This window comes from Eleutherodactylus coqui, chromosome 3, assembly GCF_035609145.1.
Source record: "Eleutherodactylus coqui strain aEleCoq1 chromosome 3, aEleCoq1.hap1, whole genome shotgun sequence".
Lineage (NCBI taxonomy): Eukaryota > Metazoa > Chordata > Amphibia > Anura > Eleutherodactylidae > Eleutherodactylus > Eleutherodactylus coqui.
The window spans coordinates 267976375-267991436 of NC_089839.1; the positions used below are offsets into that span (position 1 = coordinate 267976375).

At 45.3% G+C, this 15062-nt stretch overlaps 1 protein-coding gene across 1 annotated transcript in view; it reads left to right on the forward strand.

Moving 5' to 3' along the window:
* Nucleotides 1-2668: 2668 nt before the first annotated feature.
* LOC136621722 (uncharacterized) overlaps nucleotides 2669-15062 on the forward strand; it is a 186607-nt gene continuing 174213 nt past the window's right edge. The window contains exon 1 of the mRNA XM_066597399.1: nucleotides 2669-3362. The gene's annotated coding sequence lies outside the window, so the exon portion shown is untranslated. The remainder of the gene's footprint in view (nucleotides 3363-15062) is intronic.

Consider the following 15062-nt stretch of genomic DNA (forward strand, 5'->3'; position numbering starts at 1 on the left):
GCGCTTATCAAGTGCTCCGCTGCTCGCCGACCACGTTCCAGATGTGTGGCGGGCAAGAAACCCCCTCCTCCTCTGCTCCTGGGGCCAACAGACGGAATCGCTCCCACTGAAAACGAGAAAGAGCATCCGCGATTGAGTTGTTGACCCCTGGCACGTGTACCGCCACAATCCATGCGTTCAAGGCCAGCGCCTCCAGTACCAAGTGGCGCAATAAGGCCACTACTGGAGGAGACGAGGCAGACAAATTGTTTATTGCCTGTACCACCCCCAAATTGTCGCAATGGAAACGTACCTTTTTATCCCTAAAATATTCTCCCCATAACGCTAGGGCCACTATGATAGGGAACAATTCGAGCAGCACCAAATTTTTGACCAAACCTGACGAAAACCAATCCTTTGGCCACTTGCCCGCGCACCACCGGCCTTGGAAGTAGGCTCCAAAACCGGTGCTTCCTGCTGCGTCGGTAAACAATTCCCAGTCAAAATTGTCTACTGCTTCCTCCAACATTACCGACCTACCATTGTATTGCTCCAAAAACGCCGCCCACACGGCCAAATCCTTTTTGTGACCTCCCCCTAGGCGGATAAAATGGTGGGGTAGCCGAACCCCAGCCGTAGCCGATGCCAACCTTCTGCAGAAAATTCTACCCATCGGCATGATTCGGCAAGCGAAATTCAGCTTGCCCAATAACGATTGCAGGTCCCTTAAAGTGACCTTGTTTGCAACCCTCGCTCTATTCACTTCCCCCTTCAAATCCGCTAATTTGTCCTCGGGTAGTCTGCATTCCATTGCAACCGTGTCAATGGTAATGCCTAAAAACTTTAAACAGGTTGTGGGCCCTTCGTTTTTTTCCGGCGCCAAAGGCACCCCAAAATACCGAGACACCCATTCAACAGATTCCAGCAACGTTGCACAAATTGGCGACCCCGCTGGCCCTATGCACAGGAAGTCGTCCAAATAGTGGATGACGGACCTAACCCCGGTGGAATCCCTAACCACCCACTCCAAAAATGAGCTGAACGCTTCAAAATAAGCGCACGAAATGGAGCAGCCCATGGGTAGGCACCTGTCCGCAAAGTAACACCCTTCCCAAAAACACCCTAACAATCTAATACTCTCGGGAGACACGGGAAGTAACCGAAAAGCTGATTCTATGTCCACTTTCGCCAGCCTAGCCCCCCGTCCATACTTCCGAACCCATTTAATGGCGGCATCAAATGAAGTATAAACCACGGAACAGACGTCCGGGTCTATCCCGTCATTCACTGATGCTCCTTTTGGGTACGACAAGTGGTGTATTAATCTGAACTTGTTTGGTTCCTTCTTAGGGACCACGCCAAGCGGGGACACAACCAAATCCGCTACTGGCGGGGACTTAAAAGGCCCCGCCATGCGCCCTAACTGCACTTCCCGTAATAACTTTTCTGTGACAACTGTCGGATGCCGAAGTGCCGACTGTAAATTTTTTGTCGTCACTGGCACCTCGTGAACTGGGGCGGGAATTTTGAAACCATCCCGAAAACCTTCTAACAGTAACTTTGCCTTCTCCTTATCTGGGTACCTATTTAGAAATGGCACCATCTTTGCCAGTTTCACCGGTGTCATCCCTTTTACCAGTACCCCCGAAACCTTTTCCTCTACCTCTCTTAAAACACCTTGTTGCTCCGTGTGACGTAGCGTTACACACAGAGCAGACGTGTTTGAATCGGCAGGTGTTTCCGAACTTACATTGGCCGTCGTTAAACTGCCAACATAACCCTGGCTTGTGACCCCCTGCCTGTCCTCCCGACCCGCTTCCTTGGGAACCGACGGCCGAGCTCGAAGTCCCGGCCCCCCCCTGAAAGGGCTGCCCATACCTCACTGGGGCCATCACTCGCAGCCAAAGCCCTATATCTTTTTGGTCCCAACGAATGGACGGCCGGACCGCTTTCCTTTGCCGGAACTGCTCGTCGTACCGGAGCCATGTTTGTCCCCCGTACACTCTGTATGCCTCGCCTATGGAGTCGAGGTAACAAAATAGGCCTGAACAATTTTCCGGCGCTTTCTCGCCTATGACACTGGCCAGCAAATGCTTGAAGCCAATTGGAAAATGTCTGTGGGATCAATCGCCACCGACGCTTTTCCTCCTCTTCCTTCTTGTACTCAGTTCTCTTCCCTTTATCCAAATTAAATTTTTCTAAAGGGAGAAGAGAAAAAATTTCGACGTACTCGTCGCGCCCTATTTTTTCCTTTACCTCTTTCTTTAAATGAGCTCCCAAGGGGCCCTCGAAGCAGACATATACTTCTCCCCTTGCTCTATCGTCTAACCGAATCCCGTCCCCATCTTTTTCCGTCTGCACCGCGACGGTGACGGGCCCTGACTGCTGACCATCTAACGCCCCTGTCATGCTACCTCCCCCAGTGCTGTCCGACTAACCGAAGCGCAAGACGGTCCTGCCCATGCCGATACCGGAGACGGTGTCGGCCCTATTTCCTGCCTGCGCCACATCTCCCATAATCCACCCAAAAATGACCCAAAATCCTTGCCTAAACTGCTTGCGCCTACCGTCGCCCCCGCGCTCCCTGTCCACCCCCCCATGCTATCTGTCGCTGGCGCAACGCGACTAACTGCAGATGTAGTGTCCCCGGAATTAATCTCACCTGGCTGCGTTGGGCTCCCTCCAGGACTCTTTCAAGCCACTCCAGGCCCCGCTCCTCGACCGCTGCCCAGATCTTCTCCATCACGGCGTCCATCTTGGGTAAGTGGATCGTCTTCAGGCTCTTCCTGACGGGCCTCTTCGGGCACTTCAGGCTGGTCTTCTTACTTCTTCTTTTCTGTCCCGTCTCCTTCTCCTCCGCGTCTTGATTTTGGGCTTCTTTCTTTCTTTCTATTCTTATCTTCTTATATTCTTATCTTCTGTCTTCCTCTCTGCCTGTGCTTCTGCTCCTTGCTGTCCGTTGCTGCACTGACCCCTCCTCCTGCTGTTCCCGCACTTTCTATCTGCTTCCTCCCCCTTAGCTCCCCGCCCCCTTCTCTACTCCCCAGTCTCACCTTTTGTTAACCCTTACCTTCCCCGTTAACCCTGTCATGCGCTGCCTCCATCTATAGCCCTGCGGTCTGCTATTCCGGCGCTTCTCTACTAGAGGTAGACAATCGTTTTCTTCCTTCTCTGTGTATTGGAGTAGTTGATTTCTGGGTATCCCGGTGGCTCTGGTGATTTGATCACCATTTGAGGTGGGATTGTAGCCCTGATTTAAAAATGTAATTTTAAGATAGTAATAATGTTCTTCTCTGTCTGTTAGGTTGGAGCAGATCCGGTTACATCTGATGGCCTCACTGGGACGTTTTGATGTGTTTGGAATGGAAACTGTCCTACCTGAGGTATGTGTGCCAATCTATAGGTTTTGGTACAGGAATGTCTGTACTGAGTTGTTTAAAATTTTTATGGTAGTGTTCAAAAAGTTCATTTCTGTATACGAGTAGCTTAATGTCAGATTTGTGGTGGGATGAAATGCATTGAATCTCTCATAAAATTGTATTAGTTCTTGTTTGGAGTTGGTCAGAGATGATAGAATCATAGAATCGTAGAGTTGGAAGGGACCTCCGGGGTCACCAGGTCCAACCTCCTGCTCAGTGCAGAATTTACTAAATCATCCCAGACAAATATTTGTCTAGCCTTTGTTTGAACATGTTACAATCGTGTGGGCAACTAAGCATGGGGCCCACACGATCGTGACCAAAGAATACACACTGGCTTTGGACAACTGACCCTGTGCTACAGGGAGTACCACATGGCCTTACGTAAGTGAGGACATCGCGCTGATAAAGGGCAGCCCAGCAGTCTTCCATTTGGGCCCTAGCTGCTCCTAGGAACCACGCCACCAGAAAAGGACACATAAACATGTCACATGACAGGGACAACTGGACAGAACAAGAAGACATACAGAGCCAGAAAACACAGCAAACAACAGCCAAAATGTAAACACTAATAGCAGATGGTAAAGCTGAATATAAATACCAAGTATTAGTTGACATTTTCATCAAAGCATGGAAGCTAGTGGCACCGGACACAGTTCACACCACAAGCAGCAACAGCACAGACAACAGGACACAAGTTCACACCGCAAGCTGCAACAGTACAGACACCAGGACACAAGTCACAAGCAAGCTGCATAGAACAGACAACAGAACACAAGTCACACAGCAAGCTGAAGTAACATGACTGCTCACCCTGAACACGAGACAGACACTGACAGGAGCTGGGTTTATATGTGCTGCAGACTAAAGGAGATTGGCTGCTGGAGAATACCATACTCAGCCAGCTCAATTAACCCTAGCCTGTAAAGCTGTGCTGCTAGGAACCTTAGTACTACAGATCCCAGCAGCACACCCTGACAGTACCTCCCCTTTAAAAAAGGGGCCTCTGGACCCTTTAAGCATAAAACAAAATTCATGCAACTCCTTCAAAAGACACCTACGCAGTACAGGACTTATCCTACTGGCCTAGAACTGCCGCAAATATGTCTCAACCAGGATAGGCGTAGCACAGCACTTATCCATACAGGCCTGATGCAAACACACAACACCCCTGTGAAGGAGGGAGCAAACATAACACATATTGTGCACGTAGCCAGGGGGGAAACATGACAACCCTCCCTACTGATATAGCATGCACAGGACTTATCCATACGGGCCTAGTGCAGATGCCAGCTAGTCAGTAGGAGAAGGGAAAAAGCTCAGGTACATACAAGCACAGACAAGTATCCAGCAAATTATGTCCGCAGGGCGCACCTTGCCACAGGACGGACAACGGGACAGGAATACAGACTGCATAACACAGGACTGGTAACGGACAAAGCTGGATCCCAGACACAGACAGGGAAAAAGACCAAACAAAGCCCTAAAAACCGCCTACCAACGGACAAAGGGACAGGATTCAGATCGGGCAGCCACTCACCACAGACGGGTAGACATACAGGAACAGGAACCGGGTGTCCAAACACCAGTGGGCGAGCGGATCAGACAGGACAGAATACAGACATAAACATAGACGAATAGCAACATAACAACAACATAAAGCATACAACATAACAACATAAAGCATACAACATAAGCATGCCAAAAAAATCCAAGCATAATGCATACAACATAACATACAACATAATAACATACAACATAATGCCCCCCCAGCTACAAAAGGAGGTGCATTATGTTACAATCGTGTGGGCAACTAAGCACAGGGCCCACACGAATGTGACCAAGATGAATACACATGGGTTCAGACAACTGTCCCTGAGCTACAGGGAGGATGGCATGGCCCTACCTGAGCGGGGACATCGCCCTGATAAAGGGCATTCCAGCGGTCTTCAGAACTTGGCCCCAGCTGCTCCTTGGAATCACGCCACCAGAACAGGACACATACACATGCCACATTACAGGGACAACTGGACAGAACACACAGAGCCAGAAAAACACAGCAAGCAACAGCCAAAATGCAAACACTAACAGCAGATGGTAAAGCTGAATATAAATACCAAGTATTAGTTGACATTTTCATCAAAACGTGGAAGCTAGCAGGCCACTTTACGGCTCCTGGCTATACTGCTAGTCCCTACACTAACCAGGAGTCCAGTGGCACTGAACACAGTTCACACTGCAAGCTGAAACAACACAGACAACAGGACACAAGTCACAGGCAAGCTGTACAGGACAGACACCAGGACACAAGTCACACGCAAGCTGTACAGAACAAACAACAGGATACAAGTCCCACAGCAAGCTGAAGTAACATGACTGCTCACCCTGAACACCAGACAGACACTGACAGGAGCTGGGTTTATATGTGCTGCAGACTAAAGTAGATTGGCTGCTAGAGAATACCACACTCAGCCAGCTCAATTAACCCTAACCTGTGAAGCTGTGCTGCTAGGAACCTTAGTCCTACAAAAAGATCACAGTGGTATGTATAATCTATGTAAATCGTGTAGAGCCCTTCACAGATATAGATTTAAAAGATAATAAACTTTATTTTGGAAATAATTAAAACCATGGGCTAACATAGAGACACATAACAAGCATATAATGACCAGACAGAAGGAGTTTCCACCCAACTTGGAGACCACTGATGATTATACGCCCTCCAATGATATGATGAGGAGCAACTGGGACTATAGTACAAAGAAATATTGGTCTCTTTTCGTGTAACTTAGGTACAGATCTCAATAGTGCTGTTACGGGTTAGGTTTGAAACTGAAATTCATCCACAATACTCGTGTATCAAGACGTTAGGCTACTTGCTACTATTAACCACTTGAGAAACCTAGCCAGTGTTGGTCCCTGGCCAGTGTCTCACTATGAGTGTGGTTGGTAAACAAGTTAGCTTCAAGGTCGATACTATAAATGATGTTAATAAGTCAGTCAAATTTCTGTTCTCGTGGGGGCGTGGCTTAGAGAGGCACCAAGATGGAAGTTTTTGCATAGGCTCCGTCTAGAACAGGACTCTAAGCAACATCAAAGCAACTCCAGAAGAACAAAAAATACACCACAAGCTGCAGGAACCTACCAGGAACCCAGCTATGGCAACAAGGAGGAGAACAACAAAAGTTAAACCTGCCAGGCTGGAGGATTTCTTCCCAGCACGCAGCCCCCCCTCTGACATGGCCGACAGCTCACAGACAGCTAAGGTGCAGGAGGCTCCGATCCCAGCTAACAAAGGTGAGCGAGGGGACACTGCAGAGGGGATAGAGGAGACAGGAGATATCCCAGAGACAGGACAAGAGATGGGAGCAAGCAACCCTCCCCTGATAGAAGACAGCATAAAGCGCTCTAAGGGAGATAAGATGGCTTCGGACACGCTGTCACTGAGTGCCCCCTCCCCCACAAGCAGTCCCGAGAAGCAGAGGCAGAGAATGTCAGATAACACATGCATAGAAGCCCCTGAAGTTCCTGCAAATGCTCAAAATAGCAAGAAGGAGAGCGGGCTAGCTAATCTATCAGCCTCAGATAAGCCAGCCTCAGAGTTATATATTAAAGAGATAGTACTAGCTCTGAGAGAAACTATACAGCTAGATCTAAAAAGCCTAACATCTCATGTTGACACTTCAGTTCAAGAGGTTAACAACCGTATAGAAAAAACAGAAACAAAAATGGGAGAGATAGTTAAATCCCACAACTCCTTGATTGATGCCCACTACGAATTAGAGGGGACTGTTGCCAAACTACAACAAAAATTAACGGATCTTGAGGACAGAAATAGACGTAACAACGTCAAACTGCGAGGTGTCTCAGAAAAAATCTCCAACTCTGAAATAAAGGGATTTATCACACGATTCCTTAAAAAGATCCTCCCGAACATCCCAGAACAGGAGCTGCAGATAGACAGAGCCCACAGACTCCCCCTCCCAAAGTTTCTCAAGGAAAATACACCTAGAGACATCATAGTACGCATACATCACTACAGCACCAAAGAGGCACTCATGAACACTGCGAGAAAGCTAAAGGTGCTTCCAAGTCCTTATGCTGACATACGTCTATTCATAGACTTGTCACAAGCTACTATGGAGGCGAGACGTAGTTTTGCAGCTGTAACAACGGCATTGAGAGAGGCAAATATTCCCTACAGATGGGGCTTCCCCACAAAAATCATTGCTACAAAAGCTAATACAGTATATGTATTTCACAGCCCCTCTACAGCTATGGAGACACTAAAATCGTGGGGCGTACCAACCCCCGCCCCTAAACAAGTTCCGCCCTCTACCTCCGAGAAAAGCAGTTCCGACAAGTTTGGAAAATAAAGCTAGAACAAGAAGAAGGAAGAAAAGATCCCACTAAATTTTCCCTCTTTATGTTCCTGGAAAGGAAAAAGAAGAAAAAAAAAACCGTTTAAAAAACCAAAGGACACTTAAGGACACATTAAATCTACAGTCCATTCTGGAATACAGAGATGTGAGTCCTCTCACTTTAGTGACTTTGACCCCCCCCCACCGAACATGCAGGCACAAGCTTGTATAAACATTTTTTTGAAGGTTTATTGTTGTTTCACCTTGCGTCTCATGCAAAAACCCGCTACCAGCGAAGGAACAGTTACAACTTGTTCAATACTATCCTGTGCGGTATTCTCTTCACATGGCAAAAACACTTCTGGTAGCAAGGTTGATACTGGTAATCTGATGCATTACTCGTTTGTTGTTGTTTCTCGTTTCAATTATTTTTTGGCAGATAAACACAGATACCTCCAGTCTTCCGTCCTCCCGTGCAAACGACCCGCCATGCGAAAATGGCCACAAAATTGATGTCTCTGAACGCCAATGGCCTGAATTCCCCTTACAAAAGAAGCTCCGTGTGGAGAGAAGCATGCCGTCTCGGCGCGGATATAGTATGTATCCAAGAAACACATTTAGTAGACACAGACAGTCATAGAATGACACACAAAAAATTCCCCCAGGTTATACAAGCCTGCGCACAAAAGAAACATGCAGGAGTGCTGATAGCATTTAGAGACACAGCCCCGCTAAAAATTGATAAACAAATATGTGACCCAAAAGGACGTTACATAGTACTGGTGGGCACGCTAAAAAACACACAGGTCACTATAGCTAACGTATACGTCCCAAATTCAAACCAAATCAAATTTCTAAACAAAATAAACAAAAAAATAAACAAAGTAGCCAAGGGATCTATAATCATAAATGGCGATTTTAACCTGGTACCAGAGAGATCTGTCGACACCACAAGCGACAAAGTGAGAGGGGGTATGTCCCTAGGCAACTGGATAAAGAAAGCCGCACTTTTTGACACGTTTAGGTGTCTCAATGCCTCCGCCAGGGAGTACTCATTTTTCTCTGCAAGACATAGGTCCTTTTCTCGCATAGATCTGTGCCTGGTAGACAGGTCTCTCATAACCTCTACAATCAGGGCTGAGGTTGGCACAATAACTTGGTCGGATCACGCCCCGATACTGACATCTCTGGCAATTGGGGGATTCCGCCACCTTCATAAAATGTGGAGAAACAATACTTATCTAATGAAAATACCCAAATTTCAAAAAGATATCCAAAACGCAATTGAAGACTACTTCACTTTAAATAATACGCCTGATGTAAGCCCTGAATTGCTCTGGACAGCACACAAAGCTTACATGAGGGGTATCCTTATAAAACTAGGAGCTAGGTACAAAAAGGAAAAACTAGAAAAAACTGATACCTTACTGACAAAAATCCAACAATTAGAAAGTCTAGCCCAGACTAATGCAAACCAGCAAATATATAACGACCTATTCAAAACAAGATTAGAACTGCGTAGGGTGCTGCAAGGGGATCACGACAGGGAAATAACCTCCCAACGTGCTAATGTCTACGCATCCCTAAACAAACCCTCTAAATGGATGGCAAACCTGACAAAGAAAAAGTCAATTAAAACTAACATCCCATACATTTGGAACTCAAAAAACAAAGAATTTAAAATATCCCACCCGAAACAAATATTGGAAGCATTCCGCCTATTCTATAGTAAATTATACAACTTAAAAGATGACCCACAAACTTCCCACCCTAACAACGAAGATATAGAAAAATTCCTGAATAAAATTAAACTACCATCAATAAACTCAGTCCAAGCCGCTAGTTTAGATCGCCCAATAACGGTATCCGAGGTGGCGGAAACAATTTCCTCCATGAAAAACCAAAAAGCGCCTGGCCCAGATGGATATTCGGCAGAATATTATAAATGGTTCTCAAACTCCCTATCTCCCTACTTGGGAAAACTCTACAGTTCAGCTATGGAAAAAGGATCGTTTCCTGAAGAGATGCTCCAGGCTACGGTGGTAGTGTTGCCCAAACCAGGAAGAGAGCCAGACGATCCAGCAAACTTTAGGCCCATTTCCTTGCTCAACACAGATGTCAAGATATATGCAAAGATATTAGCAAATAGATTACTCGATGTCCTACCGAGTGTTGTGCATTCTGATCAGGTGGGTTTTGTAAAGGGGCGGCAGGCCTCGGACGGCGCGAGGAGGGTTCTCAACCTTTTATATTCCTCACAAATCTCTAGATCCCCAACAACTATGATAGCTTTGGATGCAGAAAAAGCTTTTGATAGGGTTCACTGGGGATATGCGTTTCAAACGCTAAATAAATTTGGCCTCGGGGGGGGTGTGATTCGCGCCGTCCGGGCCCTGTACTCCTACCCCACAGCTCGAGTGTTAATAGATGGCGACATTTCAGATAAATTTACCATTTCCAATGGTACACGCCAGGGATGCCCACTTTCCCCTATACTATATGTCCTCATGGTGGAACCCCTGGCCGAAATCATAAGATCCTCTATAGAAACAAGAGGAATTCCTCTAAACTCCCGCCAACACAAAATTGGCCTATTCGCCGATGATATTATCCTCACATTAACACACCCCCTGGAGTCTTTGAGAGCTGCCTGCCAGATCCTCGAACATTTTAGCAAAGTATCCTACTACAAGCTTAATGTTGACAAATCAAAAATACTAGGCATAAACATCCCACAAAGCCTACAGCACGCAATCCAATCAGAATTCTCTTTCAAATGGGGGGCTGACAACATCCCGTATCTGGGCATATTACTTTCTGCGGACATAAATAAACTAGAGGGAATTAACTATACTCCACTCTTAGAAACAATCCAAAAAGAAATCGACCATCTATCAAGAATAAATTTATCTTGGCTAGGCAGGATCATGACCTATAAAATGAAAATATTGCCAAAAATCTTATACCTTTTCAGGGTCCTGCCGATCCCCATATCAAAAAGCACAATCAAAAAACTACAAGCACAACTATCTGCATTCATTTGGAAGGGAAATAAACCACGATTAGCCCTTTCAATCTTAGCCTCAAACCGGAGAAAAGGAGGCGCAGATATACCTAACCTAGAAAAATATTTTAAAGCTACTATCCTGAACCAAACCAGATGCTGGACAAAAAGAGACAACACAATGGCCTGGGTAGGCATGGAAACTTGCCTCACAAAAACACCCAAAGGACACCTACTGCTACTTGGCGCATCACTCGCGGCCATGTCAACCAACCTTGCCCTAAACATCCCTCCCAAAAATTTGCCTCCTACAGTGGCATCCTCCCTAAAAATTTGGGAAGAATACACAAAAAAAGTAGCCACCTACGATACCCACAAAAAACCAAAACTGCCAATTGAAATACTAAACTTGTTTATATCTGATTTAAGAATTGACACCTGGAGAGTAAGGGGTGTGGAAAACTTAGAGGACATAATGACAGGAGAGGAACTAAAACCTTTTGAAATCCTACAGGAAAAATGTAACCTTCTCCAAAAAGACCTCTTCAATTATACCAGAATAAAAAATTTCCTTAAAAAGTCTCCTATATATAAGATAGAAATCCCGATGGAAGTCCAAAGAAAGATCACATCAGAACCCCTCCTGAGAAAGTCCGAAACCAGATATTTCTATGATATTCTGACAGGCGACAACAAATTATCCAAAAAAACACATATGCTTAGTTGGGAAAACGAACTGGGTACAGTTATTTCAACGGAATCATGGGAAAAGGCGTATAAAACGGCATGTGGCTCAACCAAAGGTCTGGGGATACTGGAAACACAAATTAAAGTAAATCTGAGATGGTACTACACACCGTGCTTGTTGGCCACAAGATTCCAAAACACCAATGACAAATGTTGGAGGAACTGTGACCAAAAGGGTACTCTAACGCACATATTTTGGGCATGCCCTGCTCTTGAGAGATACTGGGATCTTATTCTTAATCATCTAGACGAAATTCTAAAAACCCGTATCACAAGATCCGCAAAACTAACCTTATTATTGGTTGGCTTAAATAAATACCCTACAAAAATTAGTTATTTGCTGGGTCATGCCCTTATGACAGCAAAATCTCTCATTGCGAGAAGATGGAGAGAGCCCACACCTCCATCCTTTGGGGAATTTAGGGACCGTATGGCAGAACAACAATTATTTGAAAAGTGGATAGCACTAAGAAACAACTCTTTAAAAAAACATAAAGAGGCATGGGAGCTATGGAGGTAACCTTATTTGAAAAAGTTAAAGCTGCACAAAAATGCCAAGTTCATTCAATACGATACATGTTGTATCGAAGTATTTCTTTTATATACAATTTCTGAAAATGTTTATCCGTTCTAATATTATTGATATAAGGAAAAAATGGGATTTGACAATTGCATGATTTAAATAGAAAACAACAACATAGTAATGTTAACATGTCTGCAACTATTACATGTCTTATAAACTGTGTGTATATTACATGTCTATATCCCAAATAAAGATTTAATATTGAAAAAAAAAATTTCTGTTCTCGTTCAATACTCTGTTCTTCAATGCTCTGCTCGACGCGTTTCCGTGTCTTAATAATAGACAGTTCATCAGGAGCGGGGCATCAGATTGCCCAAGGGTATGTATAGAAATCTACAACTGTGGATTTGTCTGTCAAGTCAAGACAAGCAATCACAGCACCCTGATGCGGCTACCAGTGTGCTTGATTTAATTACAATGCCACCTCTTGGTCGCTACGTATCCCAATTATATCCTGTCTAGAGATGAGCGAACGTACTCGTAATGAGTACTTACGCACCCGAGTACCGCCATTTTCGAGTACTTCAGTACTCGGGCGTAAAGATTCGGGGGGCGCCGGGGGGCGGGGAGAGGCGCGGCGGTGCGGGGGGGAGCAGCGGGGAACAGGGGGGAGCCGTCTCTCTCTCCCTCTCCCCCCCCCACTCCCCACTGCTACCCCCTGTGCCGCCACGGCGCCCCCCGAATCTTTACGCGCGAGTACCGCTGTACTCGAAAATGGCGGTGCTCGGGTGCGTAAGTACTCGTAACGAGTACGTTCGCTCATCTCTAATCCTGTCGCACTTGTATCATGGTATTGTATTCAATTGTGTACAGGATCGATATTTTCTTATGAGCCGAGCGGTATCGCATACAAGGAAGGATCGTCCGGTACTATGTAGAATACATAATCGTTAGTCAGGGCGATAGTGTCGGCCGTATGCTGTGCTGCCAAGGCACGGCGTTTAGCCGTACTGACTTTAATGTCTCTGATTATGAAACGTCAAGATATCGGGCTCCAATAGGTATAAGCCAGTAATTGCCGTTGTTGTTACCCGTGAGAATTATTGTGAGCGGTCATAGCTACCGCCAGCTAGATAGCTCTTAGGTCACTTTACCCGAGGGTTATGTGACTAGAAGCTGGCTATTAGCCTTGCTGGTGACTGTCAAGGATGCTACTGTCAGCGGCAGAGTTATGCCAACCCAGACCAGATCCTAAACTAGAGTTTGGTCAGGGAGCCCCCGGTAGAGTGGCACAGGAGCGAAAATAAGCTCCCATACGTCGTACCGTGCAGTTGTAGACGCTGAAATCTCAATATAGAGACAGCTTTCTGCTAACCCAGGCTATGTAGCTACTGCACGAAGGCAGGCTGGCTTATAGCTGGCTGCTAGGAGACAATATTCCGCAATTCTAAGCTAGATAGCTACTGCACGAAGGCAGGGTAACTTAACCAATCTACTGAGGACCAGAGTTCCGCTGTTCTAAGCTAAATAGCTTCTGCACGAAGGCAGGATGATTAACAGCTAACTACTGAGAGGAGAATGCAAGACCAGAGTAGCAAGAGATAGCGCCTGCGGCTCTAGTGGGAACCTTAGTACTACAGATCCCAGCAGCACACCCTGACAGAACACTTCCATTGAAGGAGAACTCACCACCTCCTGTGGTAACCTTTTCCACTCATTGATCACCTTCACCGTCAGAAAGTTTTTTCTAATATCTAATTTGTGTCTTCCCCCTTTTAGTTTTATCTCATTGCTTCTAGTACTTAAATGTGCAAATGAGAATAAGGCTGATCCCTCTGCACTGTGACAGCCCTTCAGATATTTGTAGACAGCTATTAAGTGTTCTCAGCCTTTTTTTGCAAGCTACGCATTCCCAGATCATTTAAGTCTTCTCTGGACTTGCTCCTGTTTGTTCATGTCTTTTTTAAGGTGGGGTGCCTAGAGCTGGACACAGTATTCCAGATAAGGTCTGTCTAAGGAAGAGCAGATGGGGATAATTACCTCACGTGATCTTGACTCTATGCTTCTTTTAATGCATCCTAGAATTGTTTTCCTTTTTGGCTCTTTCACATGTGCTGCTGCTTAGCTCAATTCCTATTCTATTCCCTATTCCTATTCTATTCCGATTCTGTATGTGCTTTCTTCATTTTTTCTTGCCCAGATGTAGGACTTTGCATTTCTCATTCTTAAATATCATTCTGTTAGTCGGTGCCTACTGTGCCAGCTTTTTTAGATCTTTTTGAATAATCTCTATTTCTTTTCTAGTGTTAGCTAAGCTTTGTGTCGTCGGCAAATTTGATCAGTTTCCCATCAATTCCTTCCTCCAGATCATTTATAAAAATGTTGAACAACACTGGGCCTAGGACAGAGTCTTGTGGTACCCCACTTGAGACATTCTTCCACTTGTATGTGCAGCTATTTATGACCACTCTTTGAGTATGATCAATCAGCCAGTTGTGAATCCACCTAACAGTTGCCTTGTTAATCCCATATTTGTTAATTTTTTCAATAAGAATAGTATGAGATACTTTGTCAAATGCTTTACTAAGGTCAATATAAACTATATCCACCGCATTTACCTGATCAACCCAGTCGGTGATACTGTCACAGAAGGAAATTAGATTTGTCTGGCATGACTTGTTTAATTACTTGGTTAATTACTTCATTTTCTTCCAAGTACTTGCATACATGCTGTTTAATAATTTGTTCAAAGATCTTTCCCGGTATAGAAGTCAGGCTCACAGGCCTGTAGCTTCTTGGATCCACCTTCTTCCCTTTTTTGAAGATAGGGACAACATTTGCCCTTTGCCAATCTTCTGGGACTTCTCTTGTCCTTCAGGAATTTTCAAAGATTATGGCAAGTTGTTCAGCAATTACCTCCGCTGCTTCCTTTAGTAACCTGGGATGTAATTCATCTGGACCTTGAAACTTGAATTCACTTAAGTTAGCCAAGTGTTCCCTCACTATCTCTCTGTTTATAGATAGCCTGC